Source organism: the organism of the source record quoted next, unplaced genomic scaffold, assembly GCF_019419815.1.
Source record: "Pyrus x bretschneideri cultivar Hongxiangsu unplaced genomic scaffold, Pyrus_bretschneideri_v1 Contig4, whole genome shotgun sequence".
Lineage (NCBI taxonomy): Eukaryota > Viridiplantae > Streptophyta > Magnoliopsida > Rosales > Rosaceae > Pyrus > Pyrus x bretschneideri.
In genome coordinates, this window is record NW_025999723.1 from 7361698 (window position 1) to 7378809 (window position 17112).

A 17112-nucleotide genomic window follows, 5' to 3' on the forward strand; every position below is an offset into this window, starting at 1 on the left:
AATAAAAATTATGTAAACTATCTTAATTTAATTTTTATGAACATTTTAACTTAAAAATATTTAAATTTCAATATATAATGAAAAATCATTAAACCGACCATTTTCTCGAAAAAAGCGTTGCACTTCGTTGTTGGTTTAATTTTAGATCGTTAGATTTTTTTTTTTTTTAAATTTAATCATATTAGATCTCACCCATTAAATTTAATGTATTTATAAATTTAAAATTAAATACTTTTAAATCAAGACTGTTGGTAACTGTCCAATAATCTATGTCGTCGGATCAAAATAATGCAATTGGGATTGCACATGGGCGGCTGACAACCTCATAACTACTGCTGACATGCCCATGTGGGTGGACCTAGGGCTGTATGTTTTGAGAAAGTGTGGGACCTTGGGCACGTCACTCCTTGCGTCTAGCCAAGTTTTTTGAGTGCGTCACTCATTGAGTCTAGTTAAGTTTTTGGGCACACTCAGTCTTATTAGGCTATTTCTAATTGAAGGGTTTAGAGGATCAGAGGGTTTATGGAATTTGAGAGGGCTTCACGAAATCTTAAAGGGTCAAAGGGATAGCCAGAAAAAATGAAAATCCTATCTGTTATAACCGACATGAATGTTTTGAATTTTTTTTTTTTACAGTTTTATTATTTTTTTTATTTACAAAATTTTTTCTATAACTTCTAATTTTCATTTTGTTTTTAAATTCTATTTTTTTCCTATAACTTTTATTTTACAAAATTTGCTTCATTTTTTTTTTTAAATTCCATTTTTCTTATAACTTCTATTTCACAAAATTTGTTTCATATATTTTTTTTAATTCTATTTTTTCCCTATAACTTCCTAAGCCATTATACAACATTAAATTAAATTAAGTAACATAAAACAACATTAAACAATATGAAACAACATTAAATAACATTAACCAACATAAAAATTATACTACATAAAAAAACATTTAACAACATGAAACTTAAACAACATTTAAGTTGTAGTTTTTAAATAAATTATGTTTGGCCCTCAGTTGGAGACATTTTTTTGTGACAGGGCTAAAACGAGCCATCTGACCCTTTGGCCCTCGGTTGGAGACACAGGCAAATATGATCATGTACTGTTCATTAAAATATTAATATCTTAGAATGCCAGAGAGCTAAAACGAGCCATATGGCCAACCTTCGGTTGGAGATGGCCTTAGTGGACCAACCCACTAACCCAATCTCAATTTCTAGCCAAAATTTGTCCTAAAAATGAGTTTTAACTCAAAATTCATTTTTGGCACATGAATTAGAATAAGTTAGGGTAAATTTAACTCTAAAAGTTGGAGTAGGTCTAAAACCACTTCTAGCAAGTTTTTTCTTTTTATAAATTTTAGTGGCTAGCGGTTATTTCTTTGATTTAAAGCGTTCAGTAGCATTGAATTTGAGGATAAGGTAGTATTGAATTTAAGGATGGATCCAGAATTCTATGTCTTTTCCCTAAATCATTTTTTAATAATCTCTCAAACCAAAACAAATTTTAGGGCAAATGTTTTTAAACGATTAAAAGCGTTTTTAGATAAAATATTTTTGGAACTAAATTTAGTAAAAATGTAAATTAATTCTGAAAAAGCACTTGAAATGTTTCTAGCAAAATGCTCATAACAGGTGTTGACACACCCCGACCGAGATCAGGGCGTGCTGGCCGCCACGCGAAGGTGACGTAGCCATGTGCACGTGCGGAAGCTAAATAAAATAGAAATAAAAAGTACGAATAATTAAAAACTAGCATACAAAGTACTAAAACAAGTGCTAGCGTAAGTGAAACACAAGTTCAGAGCAAGCCTACAGCAGTCCAAAAGAAAAGATGCGACAATAGTACACCCGAAGGTGACCCTACGCTAATGGGTGTCTGTCAGAAATGCCGGAAAAGCCCTCTGGGAAACCACCGAAACTGCTACTCAACTAGAACCTGGAGGGGCGCAAAACAAAAGCGTGAGTGGGCAAAAACAAAGCTTTTCGAAAACCATTTAATAAAATACATTCTAACCCCTCGCCGTAAAACCTGTTTACTTCCCAGAAAATAAATATACGTATAGTATATATGCCAATCATGCTCAATAATATGCAAGTGCTCAGGTATAATCATATCAATATCATGTAATCTGGCAGCCGGAGTCACCTAACGTGACATGTACGGCTGCTTCTAGAGCTCAAATCTCAAACTCAATAACTGAACCTGCCCACGAGTCGGAACCACCTAAAGTGGTCTGTATGACAGGCCTGGGTGTAATACATGTATACGCTCTAGTGCTACGATCATGTGAAGGCTGTGCGAATAATCGCTGGTCACCTACGAGTCGGAACCACCTAAAGTGGTCTGTACAACAGGACTGTGCACCTAACTTGGATCCAAGCTGAGTGTGTGGTGCGGGAGGTGAACATCACGTGAAGGACTGTGCCCTACTCTGGGCGGGAGCACTAACACCGAGGGTGCAGGTTATGAGCTCTCTAAGTATCTCGAATCACTACTAAATGTAAACATGAATAACACTTACCTGGCACTTACCTGTGCGTCCACAGCACCCAATATGCATATGTATATGTATACCACTACTAATGTATGCAATGATGCATAAACGATAATAATATGGTGCATGGCATAAAACAATTAACCCTTTTCAAGCAATTTCTGGGTAAATAAATGTATATAGGTATATACGGAAAACCAAAAGCCCACTCACTGGTATGTGGAAGGGTCGTAGCCCCCCTGCCTCGAATGACCACGCTCGTCCTCGGGATACGTATCACCTATATGCGAAATAACTATAAAAACGTTAATTTTAAAGCACATAACCAACTTCTCGTAATAACTTCTCATACATTGCTCAAATTGGACAAATGAATATACCAATGTGCTCTACACAACCTCAGGATCACACCCATATTTTTAGAAAAATTTTCCACCGCCGCACGCGCCCCCACGCGCCGGCCACGCGCAGGCACGTGCCTGCCACGCTGACGACGTCAACTGACGCCGTTAGGAATATTCCGCCAGTTCTAACGGATTCCGTCAACGGCGTCAGGAATATTCCGTCAGATTTGACGGAATATTCCGTCACCTTCTCCGGCGACGTCGCCGGCGCCGGAAACTGGAAAAACCTGCAATTCGTGTTTTCTCACTCGATTCTCAACCATTTTTCACGATTCTAACACCAAATTGAAGCTTAGGACTAGTAGAACACGATCACACAAGTTTTAAAGGCTAAAAATCACGAGATCTTACCTGACCCCAACCTCCAAAACCGGCCAAGTTCGAACAGGACGATTCCGACGTCCAAATTCCTCCAACGAGTTACTCCGGGACTCCTGGGAACCTCACCAGGTCATTACGGGCTTCAAAATCCCAAAAACGTGGTGAAATAAGTTTGCATGAATAGTACCCCAAACGGACCACTTCGAAACGACGTGAAAACATTAGAGTTCTTACTTGAAAATGGTACGATCGTGCTCCTCTCAACCTCACGAGCTCGAATATGGGTTTAGTTCCCTCGATCTGTGATGATTTGAGTGAGTTGTGTGTGTGTCCGTACGTTATGGTGAACGGGAAGGGAGATGGGAGCACGGGAGAGAGTGACAGGGAAAGGGATAGAAAATGTGGAGTGGTGGGAAGGTGTGTGTGTGGCCCAACACATGCCATCAACACCAAAAAAATAACCAATAATGTAACGAAAACAAACTAGGGGTAAAAGGGTCATTTCACATGTACGTTTTAGATAATTTTGGGACGGGATGTCACAGGTGCTTTAGCAGAAAACACTTCAAGCGCTTTTAAAACTCAAAAACATTTTCTATTAAAACGATTTCGATCATTTAAATGTATTTACCAAATGAGCCTTTAGTTTTACTGCCAATAGATCAACTTAATTAACAAGTCTTCCAATAATCGGATGAGATCATACATGATGCATCAAAAGCAAATAAAGATTTCAATCCTTATTTGCCGGTTGATTGTTGCTAGTTGACTAACCTCCAAAATGACAGGAAAGAAAGTAATAATAAAACTACCAATGTGTAATATGCAAATTGCTATTTAATTTGGACCTGTAGACAACGTCTTTCCAAGTCTTCGCTTGAAAGTAACATTCAATATTCACTGTTTGTCTCAGACAAGACCAATATATTAAGAAACTTGGAATTATTCAGGTAGATATGCTGTGATATAAAAAGGAAGACTAACCATCACGATAATTTATCACTTGTGTATAGTTTGCAGTTAAAACTTAAAAGTAAAAACAACTTATCGTTTAAACATCTTAACGTGATCTCATAAATATGTGACTTACCATCGTATATCTTGAAACAAGAATCCTGCACTTATCATATTTTGTATATCATATATGTAACACTTCTTTAATAAAAATGAGACACACTTGTACTAGCTAATCTTATCTCTATTAGAAGTGTTGCAATTATGATAACTGTAAAATTACTCATCTTGAAATGACCTGCTTTTCAGTTCAATGAATGCCAAATAATTCAATTCACCATTAAGAAATTTAACATGAAAATAAAGGGTGAAACGTAATCTACGCTTATATACATGTTTCAACTTTCGAGTGCCCAAGAGGAATACAAGAGTAAGAGTAGAGCATCGATCCCAGGGCATAGTTCTTATTAACCGAACTCAATATGGCAGGGGAGGATTTATGTACGGATAGCACAGGACGTTATAACAGCTACAAATTCCCGTATAAATAGATAACAAACCAGAACGACTGAACAGGCCATGGTATGTAGATTAACGATATATATGCCTTCACCAGATCAGTGTAACTGCAGATCAAGCCTGTCCTTGGGCAAGTAATCTCACCATCATTCTTCCTTGCCGTTTCTTCAAGAGCCTGCCGCCAAAACATGTTAAAGAAGAATATTTCAAGACTAAATAGCCAAGAACATTAAGAACTTGCAAAATGCAAGCGAACCTTAGAGCTGTAGACATAGCCGTTGGGCAAGACTTACGATGGGTTCTCTGTGTCCATTAGTTCCTCATTTATGTAGCAAACAAGCTTCGAGTGAAGCTGCTTAGATGGTAAGGGCAGAGCTAGTTTCCGAAAATAGTGTTAGTTTTATAATGATTGAGTATTTATTGATAACATCCTTGTAATGCATTTGTTAACAATATTTCATAAAATTTTAAAGTCACTCATTGAAACAGTGTAAAGATGCACACATGTTAGTTGTCGGTTGCAAAGTGAATGTGAGCTCTCTGGAAATCTGTAAAAGAAGATGCATGCGGCACGCCCCCTTCGAAACCAAATTAATCTGACAACTGATGTAATTCAAGTTTATTGTAAAACACATATTCACATATGAGGATTTTCTCCGGAATTTCTTTGTAGGAATTATAAGGTTCCTCACATCCTAATTGTTTATTATATATCGTACAATCATTTTCTTTAGATACTATTTATGTTTAATTTTAAATAAAAAAAATCAAAATGATTTATGACAGTACGATGTACGATGAACAGTTTAGATGTTATGATCTATAGGATCCCCATAATTTAAATTTGGATGGATCCAAATCCCATATTCACACAACATCTTTGTTTGCACTAGTTTATATTTATATAATTGATTGGTTAATCCTTATAATAGGCTATTAACAATTTAATATTTAATTTGTTATTTACAAAAATTCAACTTAAGATCTCTCACTTATGTATAAAAGAGTAAACTGTCATTGACCCCTTGAACTATTACTCAAGTTGAAATTGACCCCTTGAACTGTTTTTTGGTAAATTAACCCCCTAAACAATTTGAAATCAGCCAATTGACTCCTGGTTAGTAGATTTCATCCACTATTTTGTCATATTCAAAGGAAATTAGTCTTTCCTTCATCAATTCTTACTTGTTAATTATAATCACCAGTGAATTTATTACATTTGAAAATAGAATAATGTGTAATGACAATGTAAGATGGTCCATTATGTAAGTGTTTCGTTTTTTTATGTTTTCTCATTATAGTTGTGTCCATGTGTTAAAATTTTATCGGTGATTATAGCTTATAAGTAACAATTGATAATGAAATGACTAATTTACCCTTCAATTTGACATAATTGATTCGGCAATCTAACATCAAGGTGTTAAGTGACTAATTTTAAATAGTTCAGGAAGTTAATTTATCAAAAAATGGTTTAGAATGTCAATTTCAACGGGGGTGATAATTTATAGGATCGCACCGCAACGTACCCTGTATAAAAATTATGCATCATTCTAGCAAGTTTGTTTTTATTTTATAAAATTTCAGTAGTAGCCAGTGGTTATTAAAAATAAAATTTTTTTATTCAGATTAAAAATGTTAGGTAGCATTGAATTTCAAGATAGATTAAGAGTTTTAAGAATTTTGTTGTACCGAATTACCTCGAATTCGATTAGCTCCTTTAACTTTTAAAGCTTTTCAGAATATATATTTGTTTAGTGTGAACATATATCACATGCAACTTTTTCCAAACTTATCACTATGGCACATGATATATATTAGTAGGCCCCATATGTTAATAATTGAAATAAAAGTTTTCTTATCTTTTTCCCTTATTTTTTCTTTAGTGTACCACATTGACATGGACGACAGTGCCCACTAACTAATTTTTTTTATTTTTTTATTTTTGAACATGACTAACAAATTCATTTTTGTTTGGTTTTCATCATGAAAGAGCAAGTTGTCATTTGTTTCCATAAAAAGAGGGCAGCATCCCCACTTCTTCTCTGCTGGCTAGTGGGACCCACCCTTTCCTTTTGTTTCTTCTTCCTTGGTTGATTGATTCTTCTTTTTCTTTTTTCTTTTTTTATAATTTTTGGCCTTTTTGGTCTGCCATGCACTTGTAAAAGGACAACATTACCTTTACCTATTTTGTTTCTTATGTTTATCCTGCTGCTGCAACTTTTGAGAAAATGAAATGCCAAGAAACTCTTTTAAAATAGGATTTTTATAAATTTTTTGTCGTTTTTAAGAATAAAATTTTCTCCGAATTCTTTTTATGAAATTCTAAAGCATCAATTAATCGAGTTCGTTCATTGTTACGAAATTAAATTTTAAGGAAAATTAATAAAAATGGTTTGAAAACTTTGAGTTTTAATTAAAAAGACAAAAATGTGTTGTAAGTGAATAGTACCAAGAGTAACTTTTTAGAGCAAAAATGTCATTTTTGTTAAAAGTGAATAGTACTGGGAGTGTTTCGTTAAAACTCCCTAAATTTTAATATTTGGTTACTTACATAAAATTATATAATAGTAAATCTGAAAGTAATAATTTGAAGTGAGAAATTTATACTATGTTTTCTCGTTTTCTGAGTTTTTAGTTTTCAAAATTTTCAAGTGATCTGGATCAGATAGCAACAGTTTTTCTTCCATGGTACGTATTATTAAGCAGTCTCGAAAATCAAAGAGATCGAATAGATATTTGCAATATTGGGATTTTACATAGAGTCCATGCCATTGAAACTATAGTTGACGATGTACGGGTGACACCCCTTATTACGCAAAAAATTCACCATGTATAAGTATATGTTACGAAGTTTATAGGTGGCAAAACCCATTCTTCAAAAATCCATGTTTTCTTGTAGTGAAAAAGGGCAAGATGTAATATATTTGAGAGAATTTTTAATAGAGAGCTTTGATGAAAAGAGCGTGAGATAAATTTATTTTAACCAAAAATCACCCTAAAACTTTAGTTAATTGGTAAATCTCAGTTTACTATCCTCAAGTTTCGTGGTTTTCAACATTTAGTGCATGAAGTTTTTTCGTCCCAAAATCATACCTAAAATGTTAATTTTGGGACAGTCTCATCCGTTAGTCTGGATGTTAAGTCTCCCGTTAACTGATGATGTGACACTCATGTGGACAATGACTAAGGATCATGTATTATTAAGAGATCCACGTGGAAATTAAAAATTCAAAAATATTAAAATAATAAAATAATTAATTAAATAAAAGTGAAAAAAAAAAAAAAAAAGTGCAGAACCCCTTTGTCTTCCCCATGCCCCCCATCCATTTCCATACCCCCACCGCCACCCTCAATTTCAACCTCAACTACCATGACGCCGTTGACCCTAACGAATTAGACCAACTCCAGTTCCTAAGCAAGACGCAGAGAAGTACTTCCCGCTTGGCAGGGGCGACTCGTGCCTCCTATTGAGTTTTGAGGACGACTCGGGCCTCATGGGGAAAGCTTAACATGCGAAACGTACATCCACTGGACCAAGGAGAAGGCGATGCCGATCACCGTACACAGCGGAATCAAGATCTCCGCCTCGAGATTTGGGAGTATCGTCGCCTCCATAGCTTCGAGATCTGAGAGTATCACCGCGCACAGCCGATCACCGCTCATTCGAGCTCACAGGGTCGTCGAAGAGGATGAGGGTTGAGTAGGTGGAGTCGACGAGGGAGGGGGAAGGATGGATGTGCAGAGGTTGGGTGGGTGCATAGAAGAGAAGGGAGTGAGAAGGGAGGGGGTCGGGGGTTTGATGAAGAAGACTTTTTTTTTTAAATTTTTGTTAATGTTTAATTTTTTTAAAAAATTTTTTTAATATCCACGTGGGACCTTTATTGACATGTGATGCCCAATCATTATCCACATGGATGTCATGTCATCAGTTAACGGAAGACTTAACAACTAGATTAACGAATGTATGACACTATCCCAAAATTAACATTTTAGATATGACTCTGGGACGAAAAAAATTTCATGTACTAAAGGTTGAAAACTACGAAATTTAAGGGTAGTAAATTGAGATTTATCCTTATTTATTATAAAAGACTTGAAATTTAATAAAAATGACAAAATATAATATATATATATATATATATATATATATAAAGTGAGCATCCTAAAATGGTGAAACATTCAAAATACCATAAATTGCCTTTTAAGAATTTCATAAATTACAAATGAACCAAAAGAAGCTAAAGTATTTAATCATATTTTTATTTTGAATGAATTTAATATTTAAAATTGTAGAAAAAAAAATACAAAAACAAAACCTCCCACGTTAGTGGGTGGTTTCACATTTTTAATTCATTTCTTTTTTTTTAAATAAAAAAATAAAAAAATATCAATTGCCACTTATGCGTGAGACAAGAGGTTAGTAAAAATAAAACTAAAGCCTCATCAATAATAAAGAAGTCCACGTGCAACACTAATTTTTCTTTTTCCTAGCCAATGCCCCTGACGGAAGTCTCATTCTGTCAGTCCATTCCATAAAAAAAGGATCAGGATCCTCTCCTAATCTAAGGATGAGGATCCTCATAATTAAGTGATGTGGACTGTTGGATGAAAATCTAACGGTTATAATTATTATAACTTTAAAAAGACTTTCTATTTGTAATCGTTGAATTTTCATCGAACGATTCATATCCCTTAATCATGAAGATTCTCATCCTTAAATTAGGAGAGGATCCTGATCCATCAAAAAATTGAATTTTTCCGTTAAGCTTTCAACTGCGTGAAGTTTATCGGGGCCACACTCCCATTATTTATTTGTTTGGTTATGTCCATGTCCTTGTCTGTCACATTTGTTTTCTTTTTCATGTGGGTCAAATCACCTTTGTTTTTTTGTTTTTTTGGGGTCAAATCACCTTTATTTTCTATATTTTATACGAGTTTGGACGTCTGTGCCCTCACCCTTTTGTCTCTTTTTGTATTTTCCTTATCAATACAATTGTTATTCTTGATCCAAAAAAAATATATATATATATCTAAGATCATCTCTAATGGTTGGGCTAAAAGTCAAATATTTTAGCCCGAAAAATTTAGTTTTTAGTCTAGAAACAACTTTTCTGCTTCAACTGTTCTAGCTTAAAATTTTAGCCCGAGATTATTAAAGAATGAACTTAAGCTATTTTTTTTAGTTAAATTAAATTTAAAAAATAAATAAATATGTAGACTATCGTAAATTAATTTTATAAACATTTTAATCTAAAAAAAAATTAAATTCCGATAAATATTGGGTGGAGTCCGCTCTGATTTCTAGGCTAAATTTTAGGGGGAATTTGACCTTGGTTTAGCATTTAGCATTTAGCCCCAATTTTCCCCTTGGGTTGGAGTGGGTTTGGGGGGAAATTTTAGGGGGTAATTTAACTTTTAGCTCACCATTGAAGTTGGTCTAAGGGAACAATATTGAGACTAATTCATATACCCCAGAATATTTTGTTCAAAAGGGACATGTCAATGGGATGTATGACTTGACTCGTGAAGTCGAAGGCATGCTCAACCTATCACAATAATGCTAATTATCTGCCAATATGATGATATTATCAGGAAAATAAGTTAAGCAGTTATGAAAAGTAAAGAAATAATTTAAAACTCGTTAGTGCTCTTCAAAATCCTTATCTAAACACAACGTAGTCAAAATCTTGGCTTATAAGATTGCAAATCTCTTAGTTTTAATACTCATTATTTTGGTTTAGTTTTAAAATATGTGTAATTTTGTTACAGTTTCAAAAATAATATGGGTTATTTTGGTTCAATTTCAGAAATAATATTGGTTTTTTTGGTTTAGTTTCAAAATAATGTGGGTTAGTTTGTTATAATTCCAAAAATAATGTTTATTTTGTTTCCTTCCAGAAATAATGTAGATTATTTTGGTTTAATTTTTGGAAATAGTGTGGGCTATTTTGTTATAGTTCTAGAAATAATATGGGCTATTTGGGTTCAATTTCAGAAATAGTGTGAGTTATTTTGCTGTAGTTCCAGAAATAATGTGGATTATTTTGGTTCAATTTCAAAAATAGTGTGGGTTATTTTGGTTCAATTTCAGAAATAGTGTGGTTATTTTGCTATAGTTTCATAAATAGTATGAGTTATTTTGGTTCAGTTCATAAATAGTGTGAGTTCTTTTTCTGTAATTTCATAAATAGTGTGAATTATTTTGGTTTAGTTCCATAAATAGTGTGAGTTATTTTGCAATAGTTTCAGATATAGTGTGGTTGTTTTACTATAGTTTCAGAAATAATGTGAGTTATATTGGTTGAGTTTCAGAAATAATGTGGTTATTTTGCTATAATTCCAAAAATAATGTTTATTTTGTTCTATTACAGAAATATTGTGCGTTATTTTGATTTAGTTTTCAAAAGTGGTTACAATCAATAATACTAAAACCAATATAAGAAGCGTATATATTACCTTATAGTTTTCACACCTTCCGGTCATGCATATTTGAATAAGTTTGGCACCGGTGGAACCTATTACATTTTTACACTATTTTTTTGGTATATAAAAAATAAATAAATAAAAAAACTGTGTCCCATCAGAAAAACAAAGTTTTTTCCTTCTAAAATTATTATTTTTTATTGTAAATCAAATCAATCACCTTATTATACTACAATATTTTATTGAATCTACATTTTTAAAATAATAAAACTACTCTCTTTAACCCATGTGTTCTCTACATCCATCATCATTTTCTATTTTGGTCTTTCTCTTTCTCTCTCTAGCCTTCTCCATCTAAGTTTCAACTTTCTACCGCTAAGAGCAACTCCACCATGGTGGATTGCTCAGGGGACAGGCCAGAGAAAAGGGCCCGAGGCCCTATGAATTCGCTCCAGTGTGAAGGAGCTCGAGTGGAGGTGGAGGCCCGAGCTCAGGGCCTATGAAGAATTGCCAGCCCAAGAGCACGAGTGGATGTGACGCCAGCGCTGACGTTAGCCTGGTGTCAGGCCCTTTTTTTATTTTTTTTCCGTCAGGCGCGTGCACCCCACTCGCGCGTGGGGGCACGTCGCCCGACATAATTTCAAAAAAGTCAGCCCACTTTTCAGACTGAAATGTTACCGTTGGAAGCCACGTGGCTTCCTACGGTCCGTTCGATCTCAACGGCTCTTTAACTTGGACCGTTCGATCTCAACGGTAAAAAAATTTATTTAATATCAACCGTTCGATCTGAGATCGATGGTTGATATTAATCTGCTTCATAAATAAAAAAAATAAAAGAAAAAATAGTTTTAAAATTAAGAAAAGTTACCGTTGTGACACGTGGCACAATATAGAGTGTTAGAATTCAAATTTGTTTTATATCCAACGATAGAGATTAATTAGTTGAATAAAAATTTAAAAAAAATTGTAAAAAATTCGAAAAAAAATCTGAAATTTTTTTTAAAAAAAATTGTTTTTACTTTTCTATAAATACCTTCTCATTATCATCTACCTTACACCACAATTTCATATTTTCTCAACTACTTTCAATCACATTCCTTTCTTTCTTTCAAAGTTTCAATCCATTTTTTTTTTCAACAAAATGACTACTGATGTAGGTACGAATTGGTCGCTTCTTGAAGATGTTGCGTTGTGTACTAGCTGGGTTGAAGTTACTCATAGTTCGCTTACGGGTAATGAGATGTAGTTGCGAGAAATGTGGAGTCTTATTCATACCAATTATCTTGATAAAATTGATGGGAAAAGAACCAAAGAATCGATGTGCAGTCGTTGGAAATTACTTAGCCAATCGTTTAGTATGTGGAGAGACGCCTTGGCACAAGCTAGTACTAATATTCAAAGGGGGGAAAATTACTCGGATCAGGTAACAATATATTATTTATTTGTTTGTACTATACCCAAATTTACATTATAATTATTTGTTTGTACTATTTATTTGTTACCTACTTACATTATAATTATTTGTTAGTATTATTTATTTGTTACCTATTTTCATTACAATTATTTCTTCTCCCGCATTGTGTAGGAACTTCAAGTACAAGCTTGGTACGGTGCCAAAACCAAAAGCAAAAATAAATCATTCAACCGGTGGGAATGTTGGAATATTGTCAAAGATTGTCCTAAATTTAGAGTTGTGCCTGTCGGTCCAAAAGTTTTCATGAACAGCACCCCTCTACAGTCTACACCCGATCATGGCTCGCATGCTCATGAAGATGATGCAGAAGAAGTGCCCAAAACGCCCCTCCCTGAGCAAGCGTCTGGTTCGACCCGTTATCCAATTAGGCCTCAAGGTAAGAAGGCTTCAAAGAGAAAAGGGAGTGCTTCCAAAAATGATTATGCAAAGTTCATGGAAGAACTTGCTCGCCAAGGTGAATTGACTTTGGCGAGGGAAATGGCGAAATATGAGGCTCATAAGGCTAGAGATGACGCAAAAGCTGCAACTATTGAGAGAGAATTTCAGGCCAATGAGAAAGAAAGAGAGCTACTTAGGCAAGAAAGAGAACATGTTAGAGGAGAAAGATGGGCTCAACGAGATTGTGAGATTATGAACACGCCTTTAGAAGGGAAGTCTCCAAATTGTAAATTTTTTTGGAAGTCAGAGAAAGCGGACGTGGTGCAAAGGAGGCGTGCAAAAGAAGTGAGAGTAAGCCAAGATGGTCCTAGCACCACAAGAGAAGATCATCCTAGCACCACAAATTGGTTAAGTGATGATGAATAGAGTAGTTTTTGTAATCAGAGCCCATAATTTTACAATCACTTTGGGTTGTAATTTATTATTTATTGAATATAGTACTTTATGTTGTTTCCAATTTATTGAATATTTATTCAAATGAATTTGGTAAGTTATTTATACTAAGAGAGTATTTATTCAAATGACAAAAACACACCAAATAAAATTACATAAGCATACCAAATAATAAAAAACTCACTAAAGTTGAACTAAAAAAATTACATAAACATACCAAATAATAAAACACACCAAATAAAATTACATAAACATACCAAATAATAAAAAACACACTAAATGAACTTAATTATCTTCAGCTTGTTTCAATGCCCACTGGTGCTCTATCAAGTCATTTTGCCGGACATTATGCATGTCTGGCATTTGAAATGCAATATATCGTTGAATGACCCTTTCATTGTAACGTTCATCCCTTTGTAATGGCTCATGTTGCATGGGCTCATTGGTGGCATCATGAGCACAATATATACGTGTTCTTGAATTGTTCATCGTGTCTGGCTCATATTCATCAACGGCTTCATAATTGTACTCATCTTCCACAATCATGTTGTGAAGAATGATGCACGTCATCATGATGGATCGAAGCGACTCTACAACAAACAATCTGGCAGCACCCTTGACAATCGCCCAGCGAGCTTGGAGGATACCGAAACAACGCTTCACATCCTTCATGCACCCCTCTTGACAGCTTGCAAAGTGTTTTTCCTTTGCACTTCGCAGACGTGGCACTGTTTTGACAAATGTTGACCACCTTAGGTAAATGCCGTCAACTAGGTAGTATGGCCTGTCGTACATACGTTTGTTGACCTCATACGTGGCTTTTGGTGTCTTTCATTTCAGGACATCGTTGAACACTGGGGATTGGGCAAGGACGTTGAGGTCATTTTAAGCTCCCGGAACCCCGAAAAAGGCGTGCCAAATTCATGTATTAAAAGATGCCACCGCTTCCAAAATGATACTTTTTGCTCATTTTCTGTCCCCATAAGCGCCTTGCCATGCACTTAGACAGTTTTTCCACGTCTAGTGCATACAATCAATGCTTATAATCATCCCAGGAAAACCACGCATCTCGGCCTTCTTCAGAAGCCTTTGCAAGTCTATGTTTGTAGGTTTCCGGAGATACTCTGCAGTGTAGATAGATTCGATTACTCCGCAAAACCTCATCAGGGACTCAAGAATGGTTGATTTCCCCATCCTCGTTATCTCATCCACTTGGTCTGCATATGCTCCATATGTAAGCATCCGTAAGGCAGCAGTAATTTTTTGCTGAGGAATGAGACCCATAGCACCAAAAGCATCAGTCTTTTGCACAAAGTAAGAATTATGGTTGCAAACAACAATCATGATTTTATTGAATAAATGTCGTTCCATTCTAAAACAACGTCTAAAGTACGTATCAGGGAATGCACTATTATGGACAAAATAATCGTCCAAGAGTTATATACCTCGTCGTTGCCTGCTTCTATCAAGGTTTCCGGAACGACTGGACCTACAAATCTAAGCCACAACTTGGATGACTCGATGGGAATGTGAGGCTCTGCCCATTCTTGCTTCGTCATCTCTCCTTCTACGCTCCTCATCCTATTCCCTCTCATTTTTTGCCACCTAGAGATTGAGCATTCCTTCTGATTGGTTAAACAATTCTTCCTCTTCCTGATCGAGTTCCCACATCATCCTTGAGGAAGAAGAATACATTGTAAGAAAGAAGCAGAAACTATGAATAATGATAGAGATTTTTGTGAAGAAGGAAGCAGAAACTATGAATAATGAAGAAGATCTTGAGAAAATTGGTGTGAGATTTGTGAGGATGGATGGTGGATGGTGGATTATATGGAGCATTCAGAAATGATTCTTAGGTTGTAGATAATGCCACGTGGCATGCAGTCATTCGTTAAAAATTTGATGAAAATCTATCCTCAAAGATTGTAAACATATTATGAAAAGTGGCGCGACGTGATTGGTTAATAATCTTATCAGAAATCCATCACCAATAATTGTATTTTCGAATAATGACACGTGGCATGTCATCATTCGTTAAAAATCTGATGGAAATCTATCCTCAAATATTGTAAACAGATTATGATACATGGTGCGATGTGATTGGTTATTAATCTTATCAGAAATCTATCACCAATAATTGTATTTTCGGATAATGACACATGACGCAACAAGTACGATTAAAAATCTTATCGGAAATCCATCCCCAATAATTGTTTTTTGGGATTTTATGACAAGTGACGCAACGAGAACGATTAAAAATCTTATCCGAAATTACAAATAAAATTATTTTGTATTATTTAATAATACTTCGAATAATGACACGTGGCGCAATGAGAACGATTAAAAATCTTATCCGAAATTACAATTAAAATTATTTTGTATTATTTTATAAATAAATAAAAACTAATATTTTATTGCCTATTATCAGGGCTATTGAAGTGCAACGGTGGATATGCAAAAGGCGATTACTGTTCATTAGGGCAGTTACTGTTTACCAGGTGGATAACATAGTGTATTGCCTAGGGGGAAGTTTCACATGCTGGAGTTGCTCTAATGGGTGGCATATTGCTGAAGCGCAGTAGCAAACCTTTTATACATGACCACAATTCCTGCTAGAAACATCAGAAGGGCTTGGGTATTTTAAAAATAAATAAATAAACGCAGCAGCATTAACGCAGCGCTGCAGACCAAAAGCAAACCCATATTCCGACAGGGTCGAAAGGTCAAAGGGGCAGAATCCTCACTCTCAATGGCAATTTCCGACGAGCAAAAGGGTGGCCCCCATTCCTCGTCCCTCTGCTTATTTCTCTTTGACAATGGAGGAGTTGCTTCGTATATTTGCTTGGGCACCTCAAGGCTCAAACTATAGCAGGGTACGAAAACGTAGATTGGGTAGAGATCGAGAGAGAGAGATCGAGAGAGATTGATTCGATCGATTCAATTGCAAAATGGTGAAATTGGAATCGAATTGAGAATAAAAATGATAGTAGAGATTAGACGAAGAGATTAAGAAAGGTTGAGAATATTAAACGGGCAAAGACTAGAAGTCAAGGGTAAAATTGGAAACTAATTGCTTAGGCCAATCTTATTAGGCTGGTTTAATGTTGGATTTGTACTAACCATTAAATAAACTTATAGCATGATTTTTTGTTAAAACTAAAAGTTTTCAAGCCCTTTTAGTTTGTTTTTTTTTTTTTTGGAATTGTTATTAGCACTTCAAAAATCTCATTCTACACTCCAAACTTTCTATATTAGAAAAGAAAAATACACTTATGAGGAGTGTAGAATGAGATTTTTTGAGTGCCAATAACACTTCCTTTTTTTTTAATATATTTATTTAGTGTTCTTGTTTTATATTTATAATGATCGAGTATTTATTGATACTGTCCTTATAATGCATTTGTTAACAATATTTCATAAAATTTTAAAGTCACTCATTTAGGCCGGGTAAAAGTGCACACATGTTAGTTGTCGGATGTAAAGTGAAGATGAAATTTGTAATTGAAGATGCATGCAATACTACCTATTTGAAAGGAATAGGATCTTATCCGGATCATTTTTGTCAGAATCTCAGAGATCATTTCATCGCATTCATTCATTTGTCATCTTGCGGTTAAAAATCATTTTGAATTTTTTTATTTAAAATTCAACACAAACAGTACCTAATGAAAATTAACTGCACGATG

General features: G+C 34.8%; 1 long non-coding RNA gene across 1 annotated transcript; it reads right to left on the minus strand.

Moving 5' to 3' along the window:
- Positions 1–3148: 3148 nt before the first annotated feature.
- On the minus strand, positions 3149–5263 carry LOC125468963. The gene is made up of 3 exons (XR_007251305.1): positions 4955–5263; positions 3460–4873; positions 3149–3365 (listed from the first exon to the last, which is right to left on the minus strand). It is a non-coding gene; the product is annotated as an uncharacterized LOC125468963 (long non-coding RNA).
- Positions 5264–17112: the final 11849 nt, after the last annotated feature.